The sequence below is a fragment of the Adiantum capillus-veneris genome, chromosome 23 (assembly GCF_014529385.1).
Source record: "Adiantum capillus-veneris isolate H3 chromosome 23, ASM1452938v2, whole genome shotgun sequence".
In the NCBI taxonomy this organism is placed as follows: Eukaryota; Viridiplantae; Streptophyta; class Polypodiopsida; order Polypodiales; family Pteridaceae; genus Adiantum; species Adiantum capillus-veneris.
The window spans coordinates 72,203,744-72,230,032 of NC_140953.1; the positions used below are offsets into that span (position 1 = coordinate 72,203,744).

Consider the following 26,289-nt stretch of genomic DNA (forward strand, 5'->3'; position numbering starts at 1 on the left):
AGAAAAAGATCCTTCTATTAGTTAATGAAAACTGCCCATAGGGCTACATCCCATAGTTACCCGGAACGCGGAACGGGAACGGCGACGGGATCCCCGCAGAACGGGGGAACGGCTAGGGGTCCGGAACGGGAACGGCGCGGAACGGGAGGTTAAAAAACACCCAAATAGTGCATTTTTTAGCTCCTTGTGTTTAAATACAAGGAGTATTAGAGTGCTTTGACTCTAATACTCACAAAAAACTCGTTTTGAAGAACATTCAACCTTGCTATGACTAGATGAAGATGAGAGAGAGAGAGAGCTTGAGAGAGTGAGATGGAGAGACTCGAGAGAGTGAGAGGGAGAGGGAGAGATTTGAGAGAGTGGGAGGGAGAGGAAGAGAGCTTGAAGGCTTGAAGCCTTGAGCCTTGAGAGAGTGAGTCTTGAGAGGGAGAGATCTTGAGAGTGTGAGAGGGAGAGAGCTTGACCCTTGAGGATTAGCTTGTGGAGAGAAAGGGGGAGGGGGGTGCATTTTATGAGTCCTTGAGGCCTTGCACACTTCAAAAAGAAGCCCAAACATTTACTTCAATTTTTCCAATTTTTGCCGAATTTGTTTGTAGCCGTTGGCCGTTCCAGGGGCATTCCAGAACATTCCGGGGGCATTCCGGAACGTTCCAGAACGGCCATTCCGGTTTGCACTGGCCACCTGGAACGTCAGACGTTCCGGGACGTTTCGGAACGTTCGGGAAGGGAACTGCCCCCCGGAACGCCGGAACGGGGGCTAGGGGGCGTTCCCCGGTAACTCTGCTACATCCACCTCTGCAAGAGAGGGCTACAACAAGCATGATGGGGAGACTCTCCCAATGACAAAACAACATATATACAATGAGGCTAAATCAAGAGATGGGAGGAGGGAAGAGCCACACAGGTGGACAATAGTGCCATCTGAGCACCCCCTGGACTATGGTGTAGAAAGGCCCAGGGCGCCAAAGTCGAAGGAAAGTCTCGCGGCGCTCTCGCATGCGGTCGGAGCTACCCTGTAGTCCCTCGAGCTCTCCTCTGAGAGTATGGATCAGCTCTAGCCAAAAGTCACGAACAGTCTTTGCTGGTGGCACAGGGCGAGTCTCAAAGATGCGGAAACAGCGGGCCCGCCAGATGAACCAAAGTGTCAGGCCACTGATGAGCTCCCAACACTCCTCTCTCTCACTGCACCACTCCTGTGGAGTAAGCTCTGTAGCAGGCTGGAGTGTAGGTCGCCCCCCCTGCATCACTATCATCCTGCTGGTGGAAGATAGCTCAAACTAAAGTGCCGGGCCCGTGAGGGTGGACCAGGCCACTGCCCCCCAAGTGTACTGTCAAGCCGTGGAGAGAGCAGGCATCAGCCGAAGAACTCGTAGCCACACCTGCTGGGCCGAGGGACAGTCCCAAAGACAATGACGCTGACTCTCCACCAACTGGTCATAGGCTGCACATGCGGCCGAGAGACCACTATGCACAAGCCAACTCCCTACTGCTGTGGCTCTGTGTGCAACCAGCCACTGAAACAAAGTGACGTGCCTCGCCTGTCTGGAGTCCCACAGCCTTTGCCAAAAGGCTGCCAAGAACTCGACTGTGAGGCCCTCCTCTTGCCAATGATGTGCTGCAGCGGGGCGGGCCTCTCTATGTGCTGCAAGTATATGACGTCCAAGCCGAACAGTGTACTGAAAGAAGGGGACTCCTGGGCGGTCTGCAGAAGAGAAGGGGTCCCTCCATAGCCACTCACCAGGATCCCACTGTACTCGTGCGAGTGGACAACACTCCCAAGCCCATAGCCTCCTGTGTCCAGTCTCAAGAGCTGCTGGGTCAGGGTCTATGACGCAAGACCTCCCACAGATGCCCACAACTCGGATCCTCTGGAAACAGCACTCTGCTACCTGCGGGGCCTCTACTGCAACTCGCTGTAATCGTCCCCCACCCTGAAGCTCGAAGAACAGGGCTGGGACAATCTCTGAGAAGGCCCTGACTGAAATGAGAACCTCCACTCTTGTGAAGGCTCCCATCCACCGGGGTGCTACTGGCTCGAGAGGCGTGAGCCACTCAGCTGGAACTGACTCTGAGATGTCCTGACACATGCTCTGCACCCCTCTCATGCCCTGTAGCTGGAAACCTTGCACCTCCTCTGACAAACCTGTGAACTCTAGCCAGTCACCTAGAGAGCGCGCTGGACCTGCTGCCATGGGACCCCAAGAAACATGAAGCCGACTCCCAACCAAGTGGCCTCTCTGAGTGCTAACCATGGGGTTCCAGACGAGGGGCTGCCGTAGGTGCTCCTCCGTGCATGTCGGCTGTCTCTGCTCTAGGCCACGCCGTAAGAGCTCCCAAGATCGAAGCAAACTCACAGCGAAGCGGTCCTCCGATCTCTTGCTCAAACCAACTCGGCGCAACTCTGTAAAGATCCATCTGGTCGAAGGTTGCCAAGGGCCTCCTGACTGAGGCACCTTGGCACGAAGCCTCTGCAGCAAGAACTCCTTCCAGGGCTCCTCGCCTGGAAGAAGTCCTCTGACTACGAACTTCCCAGGAAGGGCTCTACTCTGCTGTGCTGGATCAATGATCCCAAGCCCTCCCCGAGAACAAGGAAGTGTGATGACCGACCAAGCCACCTTGGCTCGGGCAATCTGAGTGTCACGACCTGACCGAAGGAAGTTCCTGATCAGCCTCTCTACCTGGCTGATACAAGAACTCGAGAATATCCAGCAAGAAGTGATGTACCACATAGTCGCCAACAACACCTGGTTGGCAACTACTACTCTACCAGCCAGTGAAAGTTGTGCTGAGCTCCAATGTAACAGCTTTCTCCTGATGGATAGGAGAAGAGGAGCAATCTGCTGCTCGGGGGACAAGTCCAAACCAACCTGACAACCCAAGTACCGAACTGCAGTCCCTGGGGGAATCCACCTGAAACCCTCCCCTGGCATCCAATCCGGCACAGGAGCACTGCCAACCGAGAAAGCCACTGTCTTTCTCCAGTTGATCAGTGCGCCCGATGCACAACAGAAGGTCTCCAAAGCCTGCTCACATCTGTGTAGATTGGCCTCCTGGCCCTCTAAGTACAAGGCTGAGTCGTCGGCAAACTCAGCGTCCAGAAGCTCATCTCGCCGAATAGGGAGTGCTAAGCCCCTCAGACCAACCTGCTGTGACACCAAAAATCTGCTCATCGCCTCCGCATAGAACAGAAAGAGAAAGGGGGCAAGAGGACAACCCTGTCTGACCGATCGTGTGAGCATGAAGCGCTCACCTCTACCTCCTACCAAAAGCACCTGATTGTGAGTCTGTCTGTACAAAGCTGACACCCCTCTGATCCAAGCATCTGAGAAGCCCATCTTGCGTAGAGTGCCCTCTAGAAATTCCCAGTCAACTCTCTCGTATGCCTTCTCAAAATCGAGAAGAAGAATCACAAGGTCCTCCCCACGGAGCCGTGCTAGGGCAGAAGCTGAAGGGGATCGGGGAGTACCACAGACGGAGAGTGAGAGAGAGAGGAGACACACACACGATGTGGGTGGGGAGACTGTGAAGTGGCAGCTCCCCCTATACAGTATACTCACTATAAGTATAGGGTAACAGTGGGCGGGCGCCCATGACCTCGGCGACCGGTCAAGGCACATAGGCCTTAACCCCAACAACCTCCCACTTAAAGGCCAATGTGTCTTTAAGCAAGATCTACTAGTGTACAACTAATAGAAGGTGAGAGATTCTCTCAACCTATGCCCACTGACTCTCGATGAGCTAGTGCATCCGGCTCTACTGATAGACAAACATCCCGCTGCGAAAGCCACACAGAGCTAGCTCCAAGCTCTGCAAAGAGTCTACAAGAGCTCATGCACTCCTGCAAGTATCGGTCCAATACCTGCAAACCTCCCCTATGCTCTATGCCGAGATCAGTCATCGAACGACTGATCAGGAGACACGACACACAATGTGGGTGGGGAGACTCAAAAGAGTGAGCAGCCCCCTATACACTTATGCTATGTATAAGGTATACAAGTCAGTGGGCGCCCAGACTCTGGGCGGCCGGGCAAGGCACAGACGCCTATACCCCAACAATCTCCCACTTAAAGGCGACTGTGCCTTTAAGCAAGAGAACCTAGTCTAAAGACTACAAAAGGCGAGAGAAAACCGCTCTCAACCGATGCCCACTGGCTGGCTGTGATCGTGTGCATCCGGCTGTCCTGCTCCCGTGTAAGTCCATACACCACCAGACGTACCGCACACGTACTGCAAGTATGTACGCAATACTTGCATATCTCCCTCGTGCACTATGCCATCATCAGTCAACAAACGACTGACAACCCCAACTGCAAATGCTCCCATTGCAGCTATGATATCTGGTCTCAAGATCAGCATCTCATACATGAGACCACCGAATGCCGATGCAATGCTAGCGGGCCTTGCTAGCTCTACGGAGCATGCATCAACATATATATCCCTGACAATAGGCATCTGTGACTGACAAGGCGCGTCAACCACATGCATCTCCTGACTATCCTCAAAAGACGCATCAACCTATCGTGCAACCGCAGAGCAAACCAGCTGCTCTAGGTGTCTGCTGGAAGACATATCCTGCACAACTATATCTCCATGCTCACTGTCGAGCATAGAAAGGAATGACTGCATAATCGCTGACATCTCAGTCTCTTCTACAATCATCCAATGCAAACATGACCACTCAATCTGCTGTGACTCACTAGAGCTCTCATGCTCTAACTCCGTATGCATAGACTCTTGCACAACGTCCTCTTGTCGTGACTCACTAGAGCAAGATCGCTCTACCTGTCTATCCTGCATAGAAGTATCTCGCACAACTGACTCTTTGCTTTGCTCAGTCACTAGCAAAGCATGCATGTCTGACTCTGTCACCTCTCTGTGTGACTGCTCAAGTCGTGCCCCAACTGTGTGCACAACGAGCTCACTACTCTGCACTCCATGCAAAGCATCCTGCAACCCACAAGCAAAAGAGACTCGCCTGCTCTCTCGCTCTCTACCTGGCTGCATGATCACAGAGACAACACCGTCTCTCCCGTGATCCACATGCAATGGGTAACCTGTACCACTCCTGGTACCTCTCGCAATCACTAGCGAACCCAAATGCATCACAAAATCTCGCTCTCGTAGCGAAATCTGACATCCACAATCTCTAAGCTGACCAATCGAGATCAAACTCACTGTCAAATTTGGTACATAGCGCACATGTCGTAACAAGTAAGATGCACCACTTGGTAATGACAGTCTCACATCTCCTGCACCTGCTATCGCATGCACCGATCCATCGGTCAAACGTACACTGCCAAGCATCCCGCTAGAATAGCTACAAAACCATGCACGATGCGGCGTGACATGAAACATAGCATCTGCGTCTAGCAACCACTGCGAAGGGAGTGCACTATCCACATGTATAGCATCTCGTGCATAGCTCGAGGTAAAAGTGACATCCCCGTCACTAGTATACTCCGACACTACATGTGCCTCAACTGTCAAAGCAACTGAGTCCATGGCATCACTACATACATCTCTGAGATTGCCATGTCTCCTACGATGTCGCATACGACGAAAACAGCGCCGTCTAACGTGTCCAGAATGACCACAATACCAACATGTCACCTGTCGGCGTGCTCGTGAATGTACATGTCTCACACGAGTCCGTGATGACTCAGATCTATCATACATATCATGTAATCTACGCCAAAGTGCTCTTGAAGTAGTCTCATACATAACAAGAGCATATACAGATTCCGCAAGGTGCAAAGAGAGCGTAGATAGTGCCATCTTCTCTAGCTCCTGCCACTGATCGTCAGACATGTTTGAAGGTCTACCTGCATCACCACTCAATGGTCGATGCAACCCTCGCTGTGTCAATGCATCAAGCATACACTCTCTCCATGTTGCAAAGTCTTACCCATCAAACATGCGCATTTGTGAGAGGTCACAATCTGATCGATCACCTGTCTCTGCCATGAGCACAATGTAGCAAACTAGAAAGCAAAACCACCTCACCAACAACACCTGAAAACTGTCTACCAATATGGCCAGAAACACAATGTAAAACCTGTGAGACACACTCCAAAATAGAGCTCCCACAATGTCAATACAAGTCAGCCCTAAACTGGCTCGAATCGCATCAACAAAAGTTTGCAAATATGGCTCAAAACCTGATGCAAAGTTGCACCAATAACCGTGCAAAACCTTGCACAAAATCACAAGTCAATATGACTTAATCGCGCATAAATATCTGACAAAATTTTGGCAGAGTCTCCTTTGTAATTGGAGCAAAATCTCAACAGCAAACCTCAAAGAGACAATAATATATGCCACGATGGCCAATCCGGGAATAAACTCGACCGGAATCACCTCACAAAGTCATACATATGAGCATACCCGCTCTTGCCGGAGTACCACTCAAATAATCTCAGCCATAAACAAATACACAAATCCATATATGGCATACATAAACCGCCAAGACCATGGCAACATAGCTCACTCTCGCATGAGTGGCTCTCTGGACAAATGCATATCCAAAAACCTGTGTACACCTATGAATTTGCTGGTTGCTGCAGAAAATACTCCGTGTGTGTGAGATATACCAAAAACAGTGTTTTTGGGACCCGAAAGTGCACAAATAAACCTGCTGCTGTACCTGCTGTAATTCAAAGCACAATTTCAGCAAATAGACATCACCATCGCTTCCGGAGCGTGCCAAAACCCTGACCTAGACTCCTGGATCATGTAGATCTGACTCTGTATGACGGAGCTACGCAAAAAACTGCGTTTTAGAGCCCGAAAATGGCAAAAACGAGCTGCACACAGTCTTGAACCTGCTCCTGCTCCACTCTGCGTGATGCAATGTCCTCTCAATGCAAGCTCCAACGCAAGAGCTCTGTCACAACAGCATCCAAGCACTCGAATGTCAAGCTCTCCTCCGCCGAGCACTTCTCTAACGAGCTCCACTGAGCTCAAAAGCTCCTCTCACCAAGGAAGCCGCAACCGCCTCCTCGACCAAGCTTGACTACACCAAGCTCCTAAGCTCCAAAGACAATGCTCCTCAAGCGAAAATCGCTCTCCGTGAAACTCTGCGATCAAACTCCACCGTCGAGAACGAGCGAGCTATCGCCTCGAAGCTCTCAAAGCCGTCGTGCTCTTCGCGGTCACCATAGCTCTGATACCAATTGAAGGGGATCAGGGAGCACCACAGACGGAGAGTGAGAGAGAGAGGACACACACACACGATGTGGGTGGGGAGACTGTGAAGTGGCAGCTCCCCCTATACAGTATACTTACTATAAGTATAGGGTAACAGTGGGCGGGCGCCCATGACCTGGGCGACCGGTCAAGGCACATAGGCCTTAACCCCAACAGAAGCCTCCCAGAAAGTGAAGATGTTGTCAAGGATACTGCGTTCCTTGACAAAACGTGTCTGAGTCCCATGTATAAGGCTCTCCAAAAGTGGCTGAATCCTCAAACTCAGAGCCTTGGCAAGAATTTTGTAGGCTGAGTTGAGGATGGTGATGGGGCGCCACTGTCGAATCTCATCCAAGGAGCCACCCTCCTTTGGAATGAGGTAAATCAAGCCCTCACTCATGCTATCCGGCATCACTTCTGTGTGCAGAATGTACTGAAAGGCACTACAAAGATCTGGGCCAAGCAGGTCCCAGTACTCCAAGAAGAAGCTGGAAGTCAGTCCATCCTCACCTGGACAGCTACCACGAGGGAGGGCCCTAAGAGCCGTGTGCAGCTCCTCAAGCTGAAGAGGCATCTCTAGCCTCTGGCGCATCTCCTCAGTCACAAGACAAGGCATCTGTGCCCAAACCTGCTCCTTGCATGCATCCTGCCGCTCTGACTGGGGCTCAGCCGACAGTAACTCACGGTAAAAGTCAGTAGCAATTGCACGCATATCCTTGGGCTCACAAACAACTGACCCATCGGGTCTCCTCAACTGATTGACCTTGGCATGCGAGTGCCGAGGTCCCACTGTCTCAAAAAAAGCACCTGTCACTCTGTCACCCACCTGAGTCCACTGAGATGCCTGTTGGTGAAAGGCAAACTCATGACGCCTCTCCTCGTGCAAGCAAGCTCCTGTCGAGTGTGCTGTAACTGCTCCTCCAACCATGGATTGTCTAGATGCTGCTCCTGCATCCTCTGTAGTGAAGCAATGCCTCGTCTGAGACGCTGCTCCTCCTCTCTCGTTGCAGCCCGGCGAGCCAGAGACTTCTGGTGAAAAAAGTGGCTAAGCTGAGCTAGGCCTAAGGCCACTCTGTCTGCAGGTAGAGCCTGGCTGTCCATGCCCTCTGTCCAGAGAGCCTCTACGCTCTCTTTGAGTGCTGAGTCCAACAAGACCCGCTTTGGGATGCGAAGCATCGTGCTCCCACTCCTCTGCCTGTCTGCCACTGTGAGGATCACTGGTGCATGGTCCGAGAAGGATGTCCCTGCCAGGATGCCCACTGATCTCCCCAAGTCACTGAAGTGGTCACTAGTGTAGAAGCAATCTATCCGCGATAGATTCACTCCTCCCACTCTGCGGTCCGATCTAGAGAAGGCAAGACTGGCTGGAGCCCTCACAAAGCCAGAGTGCTGCCATGTATTCGAGACCCTCAAAGTCATACACAACCTCTCCCAAGCTGCTAACTTGACTCCATGCACAGTAGCATGGCTGCCTCCAATCCTGTCAGAAGGGTCCTCCAACATGTTGAAGTCCCCTCCTACACACCAATGGTCAGCCTGTGGCAAAGACTCAACAATCTGTGACCAAAACTCTGCACGAGCACTCGCCACATTGGGCGCATAGATGTTCAGGAAGCCCACAAGGCCACCCTGAACCTGCATAGTAATCCACTGAGCCCTGCCTGGCACAATAATCCCTCTGCCCACAATGGCCTGCTGCAATGAATCCGCAATAGTCATACATATCCCACCCTGGATGCCTCCAGGTCCAAAAGCAGCTGACCAAAAGGTATCATATCGTCCACGCAAAATCTGACCACATCGCCGAATGCGGCTCTCAGACAGATGGTGCTCTTGAAGCATAAGGAGATCAATCTCTCCTCCCACAAGGCAACGCTGAAGCTCTTGACGCAATGGGCCCCGCTGTCGCTGAAACTGGGGCCCACCTAGTCCCTGCACGTTCCACGAGACGATCCTCATGGGGAGCGAGAGAGAACAGATGCTGCCGCAGCAGGAAGACGGGCTATCTTCGAGGCAGGCTTGGATGGGGAGTAATCCGTATCCGAGCGTCCTCTAGATAGGCGAGACTGCAGTGAGTGCCTAGCCCAAGCCCAAGCAGAGCGAGCCCTGCGTAAAGCAACCTCCTCTGTCCAGGAGTCCTCATGAATGTATACATAGCAAGGCAAACACTGCGTATCAACAAAAAAGTACACCACAATGTGCCTACATCCTGCTGAGTCTGGGGGTGTCACCGCAAACTTGGCCAGTGGCCACAAAGTCTGCAGCAAATCTGTAACTCCAAGTTCTCCCATGTGGTGAGAGAACTCGAGAACCTGTGTATGCAACCATCCCACCACTGAGTCGAGGGACCACTGTGTCTCGGCCCTACCACAGAGGGGGAAGGAGAAACCAACTGCTGAGTCCAAGGCCTCTGTCCCCCTAGCGGCGAGGAACAAAGCATCGACCCTGAAGCAGGCTGCCTCATGGTCTGCTGCGGAATCGCCGAGAAAGCGAGTGAACCCGTAGTCGAAGAAATCCCAGCGGCGTCGGAGGTCAATGCTCGTCAGACCACGAGGGATAGCTGCAAGGGAAGATGTCTGAATCTGCAGAGGAGGCCGCAAGAAGGACTGACCCTCTCTCGCTAGGCGACTCGTGGCAAAGGCGCAGCCAAGAGATCTCCTAGCCGTCGGCGAGGGACCAGTCTCTTGAGTCGACTGTGGAACTGGAGCAGGAGGGGGGAGAAGGAGCTGGGGGGGGGGGGGGGGGGGAGGGGAAGAGGAGCGGGGTGGGGCGATAGAGGTAGAGGGGCGAGGTGGGGAGTGGACGGGAGCAGAGGGCGGGGGGGAGGATGAGGAGGAGGAGGGGAACTCTGAAGGGGGGGCGGCTAGCGAGGGTGAAGCGGAGGTGGAGGCTGGCGTAGGGGGCTCCTCCTGCTCAAGAGGACCAAAGGAGTTCCCCGTGGGAACCCACTGCTGCTGAGTAGGCACCTGAGGGCCACTCTGAGTGCCAGGTTGTCGCTGTGGCCCCTGGCGTCGACGGCCATGGCCTTGCTGCCACCCCTCCTCCGCTGGAGCCCTAGGCTCGGAGGGTGGCTCTGAATCTGTGCGCTGTGCCGCTTGCTGTGGCTGCGGCCCAGCCTTGGCAGGCTGGGGCTGAGGCTGAGATGCAGGTCGTGGCCTCCTCCATGGACAGGCCTTCGCTAGGTGGCCCATCTGTTTGCAAATGAAGCACTGGTTTAGGAGGCCCGAGTACTCCACACTCTGTCTAAACCAACCCCCACTCACCCGAGGCAAAAGGATGACCTTCGGGAGCGTGTGGGTATCTCTGACCAAAATTCGAACTGAGGGGATGCCAGCCGCCTTGGCAGCTACTGATGCTGCCGTATGAGGTGTCTCCAGGACAGTCCCCATGGCGGAGCCAATCCTGGAAAGAAGTGGTAGGTACTCCCTCCGTAAACCCGGAAAGCAGATTGAGATGTGGATGTCTGCCTCCTCTACTAGCACATCCGAAGTCGGGTCAAAACCATGTCGCCACTGTCGAAAGTGGACGCGTGATGCTCGGATGGCCAGTGGACTCATAGCTATGACCTTGGAAGCCATCTCGGAGGTCTCGAACTCGATCTTGTAGTACGCGCGTTCGAGAATCTGGACATCCAAGACCTTGCCCACCTCTCGAGAAGGCGGGCCTGGAGAAGGTCTCGCAGCTCTCCTCTACTAGGACGGGTGCCGAGAATTTTGCAGATGACCGAAGTCGCCTGTAAACGCTCTACCTTAGCGGCTAGGCTCGCTTGCTCTGTCGGCGATAGAGCAAGTCGAATGGTGGGCTCAGCGGGGTCGGGCGAGGGGGCTTCTGGCGAGTCCCTCTGTGGCGAAGCTGGAGCCTCCATTTGTGTCTTCTGCTGTGTCGTAAGAAGAGGTTGACGGACGGACGTTGCAATCAGGCGCAGGAGACACTGCCCCAAAAACGAAGCAATGCCGAGGAGGCCGAACTGCAGTAGATGACGAGGAGAAATCGAGGCGGGGTGGGGTGGGGTGGGGTGGGGGGGGGGCGGCGGAGGGCAGGCAGAGGGCGGCAGCGGGCGGGCTGGAGGCAGTGCGGGCAGGCAGGGGGCGGCGCAGGATGACAGGCAGCACGGGGGTGGGCAGCGGGGCAGTGGGGGAGGGGGGAGAGGCAGCAGGCTGAGGAGGGGGGGGGGGGGGGGGGGGAGTGAAGCTAGGCGTGCGCAGGTGGGCAATAGTAGCGAGCTCAGAGGTCCCCTTCAAAGACGTGTATATTATCTTCGGTATTTCTTTATTCTTTAACAGAGGGAATAAAAGCTGTGGTTCCCTACAAGCTGCCCCGCATAATCTTGGCTGAATTTCAATTGTTCTGGCCTGATTTCGGCAGCATAACTGTACTAGGACCCTTCACAGTCAATATTCCCACGCATTGGATGACTTTCCCGATGCATACGGACACTTTGCAAAACCTGGTGAGAATCTGCAGCACGCTGAATTCTCTGTTTTCTGCCCCGAAAATGCGCCAGATCACCTGTACAGCGGTCCCCTCGCGTCCCCGAACCTCGTGGGGGTATTAGGGTCCATTTAGGGCCAAAACCCTAAACCTGCAAAAATACACAGCAGGCTGTAATTCACTGTTTCGGGCTCCGTTTCGCGTGCCGGTCGCATCCGTAGCAAGTCCTCGAGCTCCCGCACCTGTAGGGCTACTTGCCCTTTGAATCGGACGAGATTTCGCACGTGAAACCTCTCCGAATCACCTGTACCTGCGAGGGATTAGCCGCTAGCTAATCCAGTACCTGTGCAAGAGGCTCTTGCCTCGGCAATCGCGCATGAACCCACACAACTGTACATTGGTCAATTGAAAAGCCCACTAGAGGGGCATATCCATAAAGAATAGGGGAGAGAAGAGCAGTGAGAGGTGTGCAGGTCATGACATCCTGCACCTCACTGTACATAGAGGGTAAGCCAGCACTCCATTGAAGCTCTCCCACCTTTGACAGCACTCAAAAACGAGCTCACAGCTGAAAATCACGTTTTTGCCTTCTCTTTAAGTAGTAAACTGGCCTCAGAGTGCCAAGTGTCACTCATTTGTGCATTTTTCCGCTTTAGACCCTCGGGTCTAAAAATATCTCACCTGCAGCCTCTGTTGACTTGGCCACAGAGTAACAAAATGATCCCCATGTCAAACTGCACGTAATGACGCGAAGACATTTTGCCGTCCAAAAATAGCAGTCCCTAAAATTTAGCAGTTTCTGCCATTACATTCTTTTAGGTCATCTGACCCTCTTTGTACACTGCAGCCACACCCAGAACTCAATTGTAGCCTATGTAGCAAAGGATTCCGCTTTGGCTGGCCAATGACCCCACTTTGGCTAACCATAGTCCTTGTCCAACCTTAGTGCTCTTTAGCCCTTAGGCCTGGACTCTCTCTGAACAGTTCCACACTAGCTATGCAATGCAGGACAATTAGATTTCCAGAGGGGTGTTTCCAAAAGGTAAAACAAATAAATTCCCCAAAGAAAGCGAAAATAAACAAAAATGGAATTGCCACTGGTTGGTGACATACCCCCCTCTTGAAATCTCAAACGTCCTCGTTTGCACCTATGTCGTACATGCTTAAAGTTAGCACTCGGGTGTCCGGACACCGTGTCGACACATGTACGACACATACATGCTCACAGTCAACACCTCGTTGACACATGTATTGCATGCGTGTGAACCCTGTCCCAATGACATAGTGGAAGCGTCACACTGTGCCATTGCTTTGAGTCCATAACTTTCCAATGACAAAATGGAAGCGTCACATTTTGCCACTGTCTTTTAGTACACGTTGGATCCAGTAACCTTTCGAGCATACCCAAACCGACAGTTTAAGAATGCAGTTACACATGTACTCTTCAATAGAAATAATTGTTGTACCCTTGACAAACTGACAAGAAATATTCACTTCTATAGCACTAAACAAACTTTTGGACATTCTATAAGAGCAATTGCCAAAGTAACAATCTGTACAGCTCTAACATTCATGTAACATGCACTTCATTTGAGCTCATTGTAAGTAACATATACATCATTTCTTTTAGAAGCCATTGTCACACTGACAATCCATGTAGCTCTGAATCTCAAGGGGTCAAGGTAGGTTGCAAACCAAGGTTTTAAGTTCCCATACTTTTAGTGACTCTGCAAGTTCACTTTTTTCCATCCACTTGACATCCAGAGGTGAATAGCTTTTGAACTTTACCAAACAGCACCTTGCAACCTTGCCTTCTCTTTTCTTTCTTTATGTGCCAAAATCTGTTCCGGGACCAAGATTTCGTCAAGTTCCTCGACTTCCGGCTGATCTTCAGCTGGCATATCTTCTGGCACATCACCCACATAGGGTCTGATAAGACTCACGTGAAACGCATTGTGAATCTTCCAACTCTCAGGCAATTTCAGTTTTTATGCAAAATCACTGATTTGCATACTGAGCATCGAAAACAATCTTTCTCTGCTCTTCATCTTGATCTTTGGAGATTAACCTGTGATCTACCCTTATGCTGTCACTTTTATTGGGCCGAGAATTCTCTTTTTGATCCAATTTTGACAGCATAACTGTAGTAGAAACCTTCACAACCAAAAATCCACATATCCAAGTGATTATCCACGCATAATAGAGCACTTTTGCAAACCTGTCCTGGAAATTCAGCACGCTGAATTCTCTGTTTTTAGCTCCTAAAATGCTCCAGATCACTTGTATTACTGTCCTCTAGCTTCCCCGAAGCTCTTGGGACAAAAAGGCATCAAATAGGGTCAAAACCCTAAATCTGTAGAAAAATACAGCAAGCTGTATTTTCTTCTTTCGGGCTTTGTTTTGCGTGCCAATCGCACCAATTCGCCGCCTTTGATCTTCTGCATCAATAGGACTACTTGCCCTTTGATTTACACGAGATTTCTCGCAAGAAATCTTGTTAAATCATCCTGTACCTGTTTTGAATTAGCCTTTAGCTAATTCGGTACCTGTATGAAATCATTCAAAGTGGAAGGAATCTGTCCTTGTAACAACAGTGTATTTGCACCATTGACTTGCATTTTTTTTCAGAAAAGTGGCAGCTTTCCTGACTTTAAATGCTCCTTCGAACAAATGCTTTGTCAAACTGTTCGAGGAAAGAGAAAACCTTTGTCCTCTCATCAAAGCCATTGAATGTGTCAATGGACTCTCACTGATCATCTTCTTTGTATGGTTTTAGCTTATCCATTGACTCCAAATTGTCAAAAGAGAGAGTTTGCATAATGGGTACACTTGTGGGAGCCATCTGTACTCCCTGGCCAGTAACATGTTGATGTCCAGGTGTCATATTCACTGATGGGATTGCAAAACCAGCCATACCCAAGTTGCCTTGTGACACCCCAAACTGACCTTGTGTGCCCTGAAATCCTGGGTGCAAACCAATGTTTGCATACATGGGGTTGGGCACCATGCCTTGCATACCCCTAAACACTGTTCCTGGCATGCCAAAACTGCCTTGAAGTTGATGTGCTATTGATGAAGATTGTATGAACTCCATAAATCTTGGATTCTCCATCAATTGCTTGAACATGGTCATAGCAGTAACAACCTGCAAAGCTTTCTCTGCTTGGCCTGAACTCTCGTCAATGTGCAGTTGGAATAGCTTGTCTATCCTCTGAAGAGTAACCCTCTTCCTTGTTGCCATCCATCCCGTATCCAAAGAAAGACTCGTAGCCTTTCTCACTTGTATCCAAAGAAAGACTCTCGTAGCCTTTCTCACCTGTAAATCCAAAGAAAGACTCGTAGCCTTTCTCACCTGTATCCAAAGAAAGACTCTCGTAGCCTTTCTCACCTGTAAATCCACTCGATCTACTTTCAAATTCTCTGTGTTTTCAAGGTCATCCCAAACTCTCTCTGTGTCTTTAACCCAAACTGACCAAGGCTCACTTTTTGAGGAAAAAGTGATTTAATCCCGTCGATGGAACCATGAAATCGGTCTGTTAGATTCAAAAAGGGTGGTAGACTTTACTTCAAACCTTGATCTAGCTTTCACCCATTATTAGTCGTCTATTCTACCTGTGCTATAATGACACAAGAGAGGGGAAAGGGATACAGGCTGCCAGATTGCACCTGGATGAGAAGACCGACACCAGATTGGCCCCTAAATTAGGCGCCCCTTTCGGTATTTCTTTATTCTTTAACAGAGAGAAGAGAATACGACACGAGAGACGTTATAAAACCCTCCTCCAATGGCCTCACTCTCAATGGTGAGACTGGTCTACTATTGATTGCAGAATCTAGTAGAAGATGTTGATGCAAATCTACTGGCTATGTCGAGGCTGACGGTGGTGACGACGAGGACGAGTCTAATGCTGAAAGCTGAATGCTTCGAACTAGTAATTATGGCACCAAGTCGGGGGATGATCTACCGACTTGAGGGCTGACAACACTTTGCTTCCTATGGCTGAAAACGCTGTTTTTATGGCTATTCCAACCGTTGGATCTGCTAGCAAAAACGTTGGCCTGCATTGCTGAAAAATGCCATGTATGCTGGCTGAAAACGCAGGTTCATGGGCTGGTTCCAAAACGCAAGATAAGGCTGTCTATAGGCTGCTGAAAATCGTTGCTATCTTGTCCCTTTGCTGGATGAAATCTCCAGGCTCCAAGGAATGGAAACGCTGGGCTTTAGGGTCAAAAAACGCTGGAATCCTTCTGGAAAAACGCCAGGCTGTGGCATGGTGCTGGAAACGCTAGGGGTTCTTGTGGTTGGTCTTGGTTGAGAAGGTGCCTGTTGAGCAATGCTCCTGTTGCCTCTTCTGCCAGAAAGTGCTAACTTTGGTTTGCTTATATATTATCTTAGCAAAATTGGCCTACCTAGTTCCCAACAAAAGTCACTTAAAATAATAAGTGAAAAATGTTAAAAATAGGGAAAATAGGTTCAATGCATTGGAAAATTCTCCCGATGGATTCTGATGATCATGTTGTGTGCAATAGGAGGATATGCATCTACTCTACGTGACTGGTCATGCACAGTCTGCGAACAGACTCACAAAAGTGCTTGATCACTTCCTATTCTAGATTGACATGACTGAACTGAACCCTGGTCATACTGTAGCTTGTCGACGCTGACTAAAATACAGGAAACGATCACGAATGAAACACTCGAACAATACGTGCTAACGAATCATACGAACACATAATACTTCCTGTAAGGGTTCTTTGGACCTAGGCTCGAGAGCCAAGATCGTTTCTTCGTGATTGATCGAATCTGCAATGAGATTAGCTTCGCTAGAAAAAGTATCAACTAACCCATCATTCTTGTGAACAATCAGATCATGGTCATACAAATCATCATGCTCGTGAGAAATCACATCTTGATCATGCAAATCATCATGCTCATCATTATCATTCAAATACTCATGCTTATCATCATGCAAATCCTGTGTATCATGCAGTGGAGAAGACAAGACCGAGAGAGTCTCCTCCTCCTGAATCCGTTCAACCTTCGCCTGCACATTAGAAATGAGAGATGGAGAATGAACAACTTGCTCTCCACAAATGACAATGGGAGAGTCACTTTTGGCATTGAAAGTGAACGTATTTTCCGCCCAATCAATGAGAGGGTTATGCTCACGAAATCATCGAATACCCAAAATCATATCACATCCCGAAAGAGGAGAGAGGAAAAATTTTCTACGGAAAGCAACTTGTTGAATTGTAAACAACACATCAAGGCACTCCTTCGTGATGAGAGAGTCCATACCGGGAGAGAAGCCAGAGACCTCGAGAGGAGATTTTTGACTTATCTCTAGGTGGGCTCTCTCCAGAAGAGAGGGATTGATCACATCATGCATACTGCCTGGGTCAAACAATGCTGCCCCGTCATGTGACCATAACATTTAATGAGAGACTCATCAATGGGAGGGTCATGAGAAACTTAGGGCACACTCGTGGTGTCATTTATTGCAATGACAGAGGAAGTGGGTTCTGTGGATTCTTTAGATTCATTAGAGTCAAGCTTATGACGTGTTCTTTTGATGTGACCCTTAATGTGACAATGAAAACAACGACCTTCCTTAGAATAAGTGCTTTGCTCGTCCGACGTGATGTATCCTCCTAAAATTCCTTGTGATACCTTTTCATCTGGAGTGAGCTTAGCTTTAGCAATTGTGTTAGCTTTACCCTTATGTTCATTTTGAGAGTTCTTTTCTGAGAGACTATTGGAAGATTGGTTAAAAACGTTACCGTTCTTACCGTTCTGGGAGGTTTGAGAGGTACTTGTCGAAGTTTTGTTTTCCTTAGGCTTTCCCTTGTTGTGCTTCATCTCCTGTGTGAGAGCAATCGCTACCGCCTTGTTGAGATCGATTAGATCGAGCACCTCGACATCATACTTGATATATTCGTCCAATCCATAAAGGAATGCCTCCTTGCGCTCCGCATCCGAGTTGCGTAATCGAGTGTCGAGCTGCAAAACACGATTAGAGAAAGACATAACTGGCATTACCATTTTGCTTGAGACCGCGCCAATCGTCCTTCAATCGTGCTAGGTAGTGTGGGGGCATAAACCGCGCCTTGAGCTTGTCTTGGAAATCAGCCCAATTGAAGGAAAGGGACATGAATTCGTCGGCTTCCTCTAGGTGCGCGGCTAACTATGCCTCTTGCCACGCGTGGTACCAATTTATGGCATCACCAACAAGGTACATAGTTGTCGTCAAAACCTTGCTATTTCTTGTCTTCTTTGTTGTCGCAAAATAAGCATTAAATTGATGCAACCAAGAATGAATAACCGTAGCATTCATCTTACCATCATACTTACTGAACTGGATCTTCTCTGTGACAGGGTTGTTGGAGTCAGAATATCGGCCTGCGCCACTTGATGAAACACCAACATCTTTGGCTGGCTCAGACTTTGAGGTGAGAACATGTCGGACCAACTCTTGCATGTGTCGTTCACTCTGCGCCGCACGCTCTGCCTGTCTTTTCTCAGCCGCCAAACGATTCACTTCTTATTGTGCCATCATGTCCAGCATTGTCTTGACCAAAGCCTCCATAGGATTTGGTACAATCCGTGGCGTAGATGGGGAAGGGGGAGGGTCGGAAATACCTCCTGGTGGGGAAAACTCTTCTTCGCCACTCCCATGCTCTCCACCTCCATGCAAAGTATCCATTCCGCTTCGGGTGATGACCATACACTGTGATCCTCGGTTCTTAAGTTCACGAGGAACTTGGGTTATTGTGGGTCTTGGGTTCTTGGGTTCGTGGGGGTCTTGAGTTCTTGAGGGTCTTGAGGTTCTTCTTTTGCTTGCAATTTGTGTTAGAGAAGGATCTTCTCTTCACCTGAGTTCTGCTCTTTTCCGCGGGCGCATCCCTTCGCGGCCTTGCGCTCACACCAAGGTTGCTTTTTCCCACCTCACGTCGATTGGCCGGCCGCTAAGTGCACGGTCTGCTCTCAATGAGTGAAAAGAGGCACAAGGGGTGTCACTCTTCGACACGCCCAAGAAGTCTTGGGTTACGTGCGACCGCACCAAGCAAAAAAATTATGTGGTTCTTGTGGTTTTCTCCTTGAGTGATATAGAACACTGCCAAAGCTCTGTTACCAATGAAAGGTGCTGCGGAATGAATGTTGAACTTTGCTCAAGATGAGTGCTCGAAACTGTGCTCAACGTTCGGAAGGGAGAGCCTTCCGTTGTTTAATGAGAGAGTGCAAGTGATCACAAACAAAGTGAATGGACACTGTGAATGAAGGTGCATGAGACTGAGAGATAGAGAGAGAAGAGAATACGACACCAAAGACGACGTGAAACCCTCCTCCAAGGGCCCCACTCTCAATGGCGAGAGTGGTCTACTAGTGATTGCACAATCTGGTACAAGATGCTGATGCAAATCTAATGGCTATGTTGAGGCCGACGGTGGTGACGACGAGGACGAGTCTAATGCTGAAAACTGAATTCTTTAAACCGGTAACTGTGGCACCAAGTCGGGGGATGATCTGCCAACTTGAGGGCTGGAAACACTTTGCTTCCTATGGCTGAAAACGCTGTTCTTGTGGCTGTTCCAACCGCTGGATCTGCTAGCAAAAACGCTGGCCTGCATTGCTGAAAAATGCCATTTATGCTGGTTGAAAATGCAGGTTCATGGGCTGGTTCAAAAATGCAAGATAAGGCTGTCTATTGGTTGCTGAAACTCGCTGCTATCCTGTCCCTTTGCTGGCTGAAATTGCCAGATTGAATGGGCAGAAATCGACAGCCTCCAAGGAATGGAAACGTTGGGCTTTAGGGTCAAAAAACGCAAGAATCCTTGTGGAAAAACGCGAGGTTGTGGTATGGTGCTAGAAACGCTAGGGGTTCTTGTGGTTGGTCTTGGTTGAGAAGGTGCCTGTTGAGCAATGCTCCTGTTGCCTCTTCTGCCAGAAAGTGCTAACTCTGGTTTGCTTATATATTATCTTAGCAAAATTGGCCTACCTAGTTCCCAACAAAAGTCACTTAAAATAATAAGTGAAAAATGTGAAAAATAGGGAAAATAGGTTTAATGCATTGGAAAATTCCCTTGATGGATTCTGATGATCATTTTGTGTGCAATCGGAGGATATGCATCTACTCTATGTGACTGGTCATGCACGGTCTGCGAACAGACTCACCAAAGTGCCAGATCACTTCCTATTCTAGACTGACTTGATTGAACTGAACCGTGGTCATGCTGTAGCTTGTCGACGCTGACTAAAATACAGGAAACGATCACGAATGAAACACTCGAACAATGCGTACTGACGAATCATACGAACACATAATACTTCGTGTAAGCGTTCTTTGGACCTAGGCTCGAGAGCCAAGATCGGTTCTTCGTGATCGATCGATTCTGCAATGAGATTAGCTTCACTAGAAAAAGTATCAACTAACCCATCATTCTTGTGCACATTTACATCATGGTCATACAAATTATCATGCTCGTGAAAAATCACATCTTGACCATGCAAATGATCATGTTCATCATTATCATTCAAATCATCATGCTTATAATCATGCAAATCCTGTGTATCATGCATTGGAGAAGACGAGACCGAGAGAGTCTCCTTCTCCTGAATCCGTTCAACCTTCGCCTGCACATTAGAAATGAGAGATGGAGAATGAATAACTTGCTCTCCACAAATGACAACGGGAGAGTCACTTTTGGCATTGAAAATGAACGTATTTTCCGCCCAATCAATGAGAGGGTTATGCTCACGAAACCATTGAATGCCCAAAATCATATCACATCCGGAAAGAGGAGAGATGAAATATTTTCTACGGAAAGCAGCTTGTTGAATTGTAAACAACACATCAAGGCACTCCTTCGTGATGAGAGAGTCATACCGGGAGCGAAGCCAGAGACCTCGAGAGGAGATTTCTGACTAACCTCTAGGCGGGCTCTCTCAAGAAGAGAGAGATTGATCACATCATGCATACTGCTTGGGTCAAACAATATGACAAAAGGCTGCCCCGTCATGTGACCATAACATTTAATGAGAGACTCATCAAGGGGAGGGTCATGAGAAACTTGGGGCACACTCGTGGTGTCATTTATTGCAATGACAGAGGAAGTGGGTTCTGTGGATTCTTTAGATTCATTAGAGTCAAGCTTAGGACGTGTTCTTTTTATGTGACCCTTAATGTGACAATGAAAACAATGACCTTCCTTAGAATAAGTGCTTTGCTCGTCCGATGTGATGTATCCTCCTAAAATTCCTTGTGCTACCTTTTCATATGGAGTGAGCTTAGCTTTAGCAATTGTGTTAGCTTTACCCTTAGGTTCATTTTGAGAGTTCGTTTCTGAGAGACTATTGGAAGATTGGTTAGAAAAGTTACCATTCTTACCATTCTTATGGTTCTTACTGTTCTGAGGGTTCTGAGAGGTACTTGTCGAAGTCTTGTTTTCCTTAGGCTTTCCCTTGTTGTGCTTCATCTCCTGTGCGAGAGCAATCACTACCGCCTTGTTGAGATCGATTGGATCGAGCACCTCGACATCATACTTGATATACTCGACATCATGCCTCCTTGCGCTCCGCATCCGATTTGCGTAATTGAGTGCCGAGCTGCAAAACACGATTAGACAAAGACATAACTTGGATACCATTTTGCTTGAGACCGCGCCAATCGTCCTTTAATCGTGCTAGGTATTGTGGGGGCATAAACCGTGTCTTGAGCTTGTCTTGGAAATCAGCCTAATTGAAGGAAAGGGGCATGAATTCGTTGGCTTCCTCTAGGTGCGCGGCTAACTGTGCCTCTTGCCATGCGTGGTACCAATTTATGGCATTACCGGCAAGGTACGTGGCTGCCGTCAAAACCTTGCTATCTCATGTCTTCTTAGTTGTCGCAAAATAAGCATTAAATTGATGCAACCAAGAATGAATAACCGTAGCATCCATCTTACCATCATACTTACGGAACTTGATCTTCTCTGTGACTGGGTTGTTGGAGTCCGAATCTCGGCTTGCGCCAACACCGAAATCTTTGGCTGGCTCGGACTTCGAGGTGAGAACATGTCGGACCAACTCTTGCATGCGACGTTCACTCTGTGCCGCACGCTCTGCATGTCTTTCCTCGGCCGCCAAACGATTCGCTTCTTGTTGTGCCATCATGTCCAACATTGTCTTGACCAAAGCCTCCATAGGATTTGGTACAATCTGTGGCGTAGATGGGGAAGGGGGAGGGTCGGGAAAACCTCCTGGTGGGGAAAACTCTTCTTCGCCACTCCCATGCTCACCACCTCCATGCGAAGTATCATTCCGCTTCGGGTGATGACCATACACTGTGATCTTTGGTTCTTAAGTTCACGAGGAACTTGGGTTCTTGTGGTTCTTGGGGGTCTTGAGTTCTTGAGGTTCTTGGGGTTCTTCTTTCGCTTGCAATCTGTGTTAGAGAAGATCTTCTCTTCACCCAAGTTCTGCTCTTTTCCGCGGGCGTACCGCTTGGTGGCCTTGCGCTTTGCGCTCACACCAAGGTTGCTTTTTCCCACCTCACGTCGATTGGCCGGCCACTAAGTGCACGGTCCGCTCTCAATGAGTGAAAAGAGTCACAAGGGGAGGCTGGACAAACCCTTCTTTCTTGGGTTTCCTGTCACTCTTCAAAAACAAGATTAGGAATCGACATGCCCAAGAAGTCTTGGGTTACGTCCGACCGCAACAAGCAAAAACAATTCTGTGGTTCTTGTGGTTCTTTCCTTGAGTGATACAGAACACTGCCAAAGCTCTGATACCAATGTAAGGTGCAACGGAATGAATGTTGAATTTTGCTCAAGATGAGTGCTCTGAACTGTGCTCAAGGTTTGGAAGCGAGAGCCCTCCGTGCTCTAATGAGAGAGTGCAAGTGATCACAAACAAAGTGATTGGACACTGTGAATGAAGGTGCATGAGACTGAGAGATAGAGAGAGAAGAGAATACGACACCAGAGACATTGTAAAACCCTCTTCCAAGCTCCCCACTCTCGAAGGTGAGAGTGGTCTACTATTGATTGCGCAATCTGGTCAAGATGCTGATTCAAATCTAATGGCTATGTCCAGGCCGACGGAGGTGATGACAAGGACGAGTCTAATGCTGAAAACTGAATGCTTCGAACTTGTAATTGTGGCACCGACTTGAGGGCTGAAAACACTCTGCTTTCTTTGGCTGAAAACGCTGTTCTTATGGCTGTTCCAACCGCTGGATCTGCTAGCAAAAACACTGGCCTGCATTGCTGAAAAACGCCATGTATGCTGGCTGAAAACGCAGGTTCATGGGCTGGTTCAAAAACACAAGATAAGGCTGTCTATAGGCTGCTGAAAATCGCTGCTATCCTGTCCATTTGCTGGCTGAAATCGCCAGGCTCCAAGGAATGGAAATGCTGGGCTTTAGGGTCAAAAAACGCTGGAATCCTTGTGGAAAAACGCCAGGCTGTGGTATGGTGCTGGAAACGCTAGGGGTTCTTGCGGTTGGTCTTGCTTGAGAAGGTGCCTGCTGAGCAATGCTCCTGTTGCCTCTTCTGCGAGAAAGTGCTAACTCTGGTTTGCTTATATATTATCTTAGTAAAATTGCCCTATCTAGTTCCCAACAAAAGTCACTTAAAATAATAAGTGAGAAATGTCAAAAGTAGGGAAAATAGATTTAATGCACTGGAAAATTCCCCTGATGGATTCTGATGGTAATGTGATGATCATGTTGTGTGCAGCCGGAGGATATGCATCTACTCTACGTGACTGGTCTGCACGGTCTGCGAACATACTCACAAAAGTGCCAGATCACTTCCTATTCTAGACTGACTTGACTGAACTGAACCCTGGTCATGCTGTAGCTTGTCCACAGACACATAGGGTTGGATGTGTCATGTGACACGCTATGCTCGTCAATGATGCCAAGTTTGCAAAGCTCATACACTAACAAGATTTGGTAACGAAGACGAGACACATAATGAACTTGGGAGATGGGAGATGTACATTCCCTCTCTACCATCGAGAATAAGCTCCATTGTTCCCTCGCTATGTACGAGAGCCACTGATTTGTCTCCAAACATAATTGAACCTTCAAACTGCCCGAGATCGTACATCAAATCACAAGAAAAGTCATGTGCCTAAATCAACCATTGCCAATAACCAATCTTAAGAGGGAAAAATCCCCCTCTTGGTCCAAAGATAACTGACATGATTGCAATAAGGATTAGTCAATCGGCCATCTGAGAGGTCCCGACTGGATCTAGATGAGATGGCTAAATACGTTGCCTATTAATCATGGTCTGAGATTAGAATGATTGTTGAATGTGATTTGTCATGTGATGTCAAGTGATGTCCTGTGATGTGACTGTCGATGCGCTAGATGTGTTGTTCCTAGTGTGTCGATACTAACAGTCAGTGTTTGCCAAGAGAGTTTCTGGCTTCTGTCTATTTTGCAGGCGTAATCGAGGGCGATTACAATGCTTTCAAGAGGGAGGTATGTCACAAACCAGTGACGTGGCAGCCTGGATACACACATACACCCCGGCTGGCAGGCCCGTGAATTGCGGAGACAGGCTGACGTGGTAGATTTCGTGAAATGCGGCGGGTTGGTGACGTAGCATGTTGTACGGACTTCCGTGATTTGCGCCGCAAAAAGAGGGCATTTGTACGGAGATTTCGCTTTAGCGCTCATTGGCTGAATTGGCAGCTTTTGGTTACAGTTGCTTTATGTTTAAAGAGCTTTTAAAAGACTGCTTTTGGGCATCCCTTGTAACAAATAAATAGGTGGGCAGTGCCCTCACTCCGCAGAGCATCTGGATGCATATTCCGAGAGCGAGAACCCTCCCACTCTCTTGTACTTTGAATAGAGATCGATACAAAAAGTAATACCGAAAGGGGCGCTAGTCTTTGGGGCCAACATCTCTAGGCACGGAACTCCGCCGGGCCATTTCGAACCAATTGTGAATTGTGAATTGTTTTGAAGTGAATCTCTGCTGTGTCGCGGTAGAATCTTGACTTGGAGTGTCCAAGTTTGTTACATGAACTCATACTTGCTGAAGTTCGTCTTCAGCTGTTCTTACGTGGCTCGTCATGGTTCTTCCCGTTCCTTCTCGGAATCGTCCTCCTTTACAGAGAAATGGAGGAATCAGAGCTCTGATACCACTGTCACAAAAGGGGGCGCACACGAATAATCAACAAGCTGAAAATAAATATACTTTCAACCAAAATAGACGAGGAAGAAGATCGACATAGTATTGGGGACCAGAAGATGGGTTGGTCCCCCCTCCCCCCCTTAAAGAGAATCTTTATTAGGAAGAATCTTTTTATAAGCACAAGAACCGGAGTAACCCCTAACCCCTCCATTCTAAATCTCAGACTTGATGGTCAATTCCTTCGCGTGCGGGAAATTTCTAGAGGCGAGCTCTCAATTCCGTTTGCACATGGAGTGTGAAACTCTGCAGACCGTTCGTGATTCCGTTCCGGGAATCCTTGAGCGTAGGCCGAGGCCTCCTTGCTTCTTCTCCGCGACGGAGTACTTGCAAAAGCACAAGCACGAAACAGCTACTCGTAGAGCGTATTCACAATCAGTACTTGTCGCTCCAAGTCCGGAAAAGCGACCTTCGCATGTAGGCTTTGCACGTTCGTTGGCAGATTCCCGACGACAGTCTTCAGGAGATAGCAGATAGCGCTGGCAAAACTAAGAGATAGAGAGAGAAGGCTGGCTAAATTTATGAACTCCTGAGAAAGGGTGGGAAGCCGGCAACAATAGCTGTAGAGGGAGCGCTAGAGGAGAGAGAAGACTAACGACAGTTTTGGCTGTGCAAGGGAGAAGAGAGATCACTAGATTATTTTCAGCCTAAGAGTTAGCGCTCCCTTTTTCCTAAAAAGAGCCTTGCTTTTTTTTATTACTGGCTGTCCACTTATTAAGTGGGCGGTTGTTCAATTTTAACACGTGTGAACTTGTTAAAAAACTCAATCAAACTCAGTGAGCTATAAATGGATGCTAGACAACACTTCCAAGGTGTCCCTGAATGCACTTCTCAAGCACCGATGCAATGCAAACACGGATTCCTTGCGGGAAAGCATCTGCTTTTCCCGAAAGCACTTCAAAATATTCCACTTTTTAGAAAAAGATTCTCATTAACGCGTATTTCTTTTTCCAGTTCGGATTTCGTGATAGACCAATGAAATATTCCCTTTCTGATGCTCCCCGTCACCCATCATGTGACGCATCAAGAATATCCGCTTTCCGGTCACTCCCACCGAATTAACGATGCAACTCCTTTGCGATGCTTAATGTCACCCACCATATGACACATCAGAGTTCTCCGTTCCTGATGGCTTTTATCAATTCTAGTAGATCTACAATTTCTAACCTTTACAGTTCAGGTGTATACATTTAAATATCCTAATTTCAATAAGTAGAAAGTACTCAAAAAAAGAAAATAGTCCATTTAACAACATAATTGCTTTTGGGCAAGGCCAAGGGCCTTGCCCTAAATGTGCCAGGGCCTCTTCTTAGGAGAGATTAGCTTGCCAGAGAGAGGACTTTGTACTTGTTGAAGCTTAATAATAAGAAATACCAAGAAGGGGCGTTAGTCTTTGGGGCCAGTGCATCTGGGCGTGGAACTTCGCCGTGTTGTCTCTCTCTCTCTCTCTCTCTCTCTCTCACCATTTCTTCCATCTTTGTTTCACAC

The 26,289-nt window shown here is 48.8% G+C and overlaps 1 protein-coding gene across 3 annotated transcripts in view; it reads left to right on the forward strand.

Moving 5' to 3' along the window:
* LOC147427959 (paired amphipathic helix protein Sin3-like 2) overlaps positions 1 to 26,289 on the forward strand; it is a 68,223-nt gene that overhangs the window by 9,846 nt on the left and 32,088 nt on the right. Inside the window, exon 1 of one of the 3 annotated variants that reach the window (XM_086497569.1) lies at positions 18,046 to 18,066. The exons of the other annotated variants lie outside the window; for them this stretch is intronic. The gene's annotated coding sequence lies outside the window, so the exon portion shown is untranslated. Of the gene's footprint in view, positions 1 to 18,045; positions 18,067 to 26,289 lie in introns of those variants that run through there. 3 annotated transcript variants of the gene reach the window in all.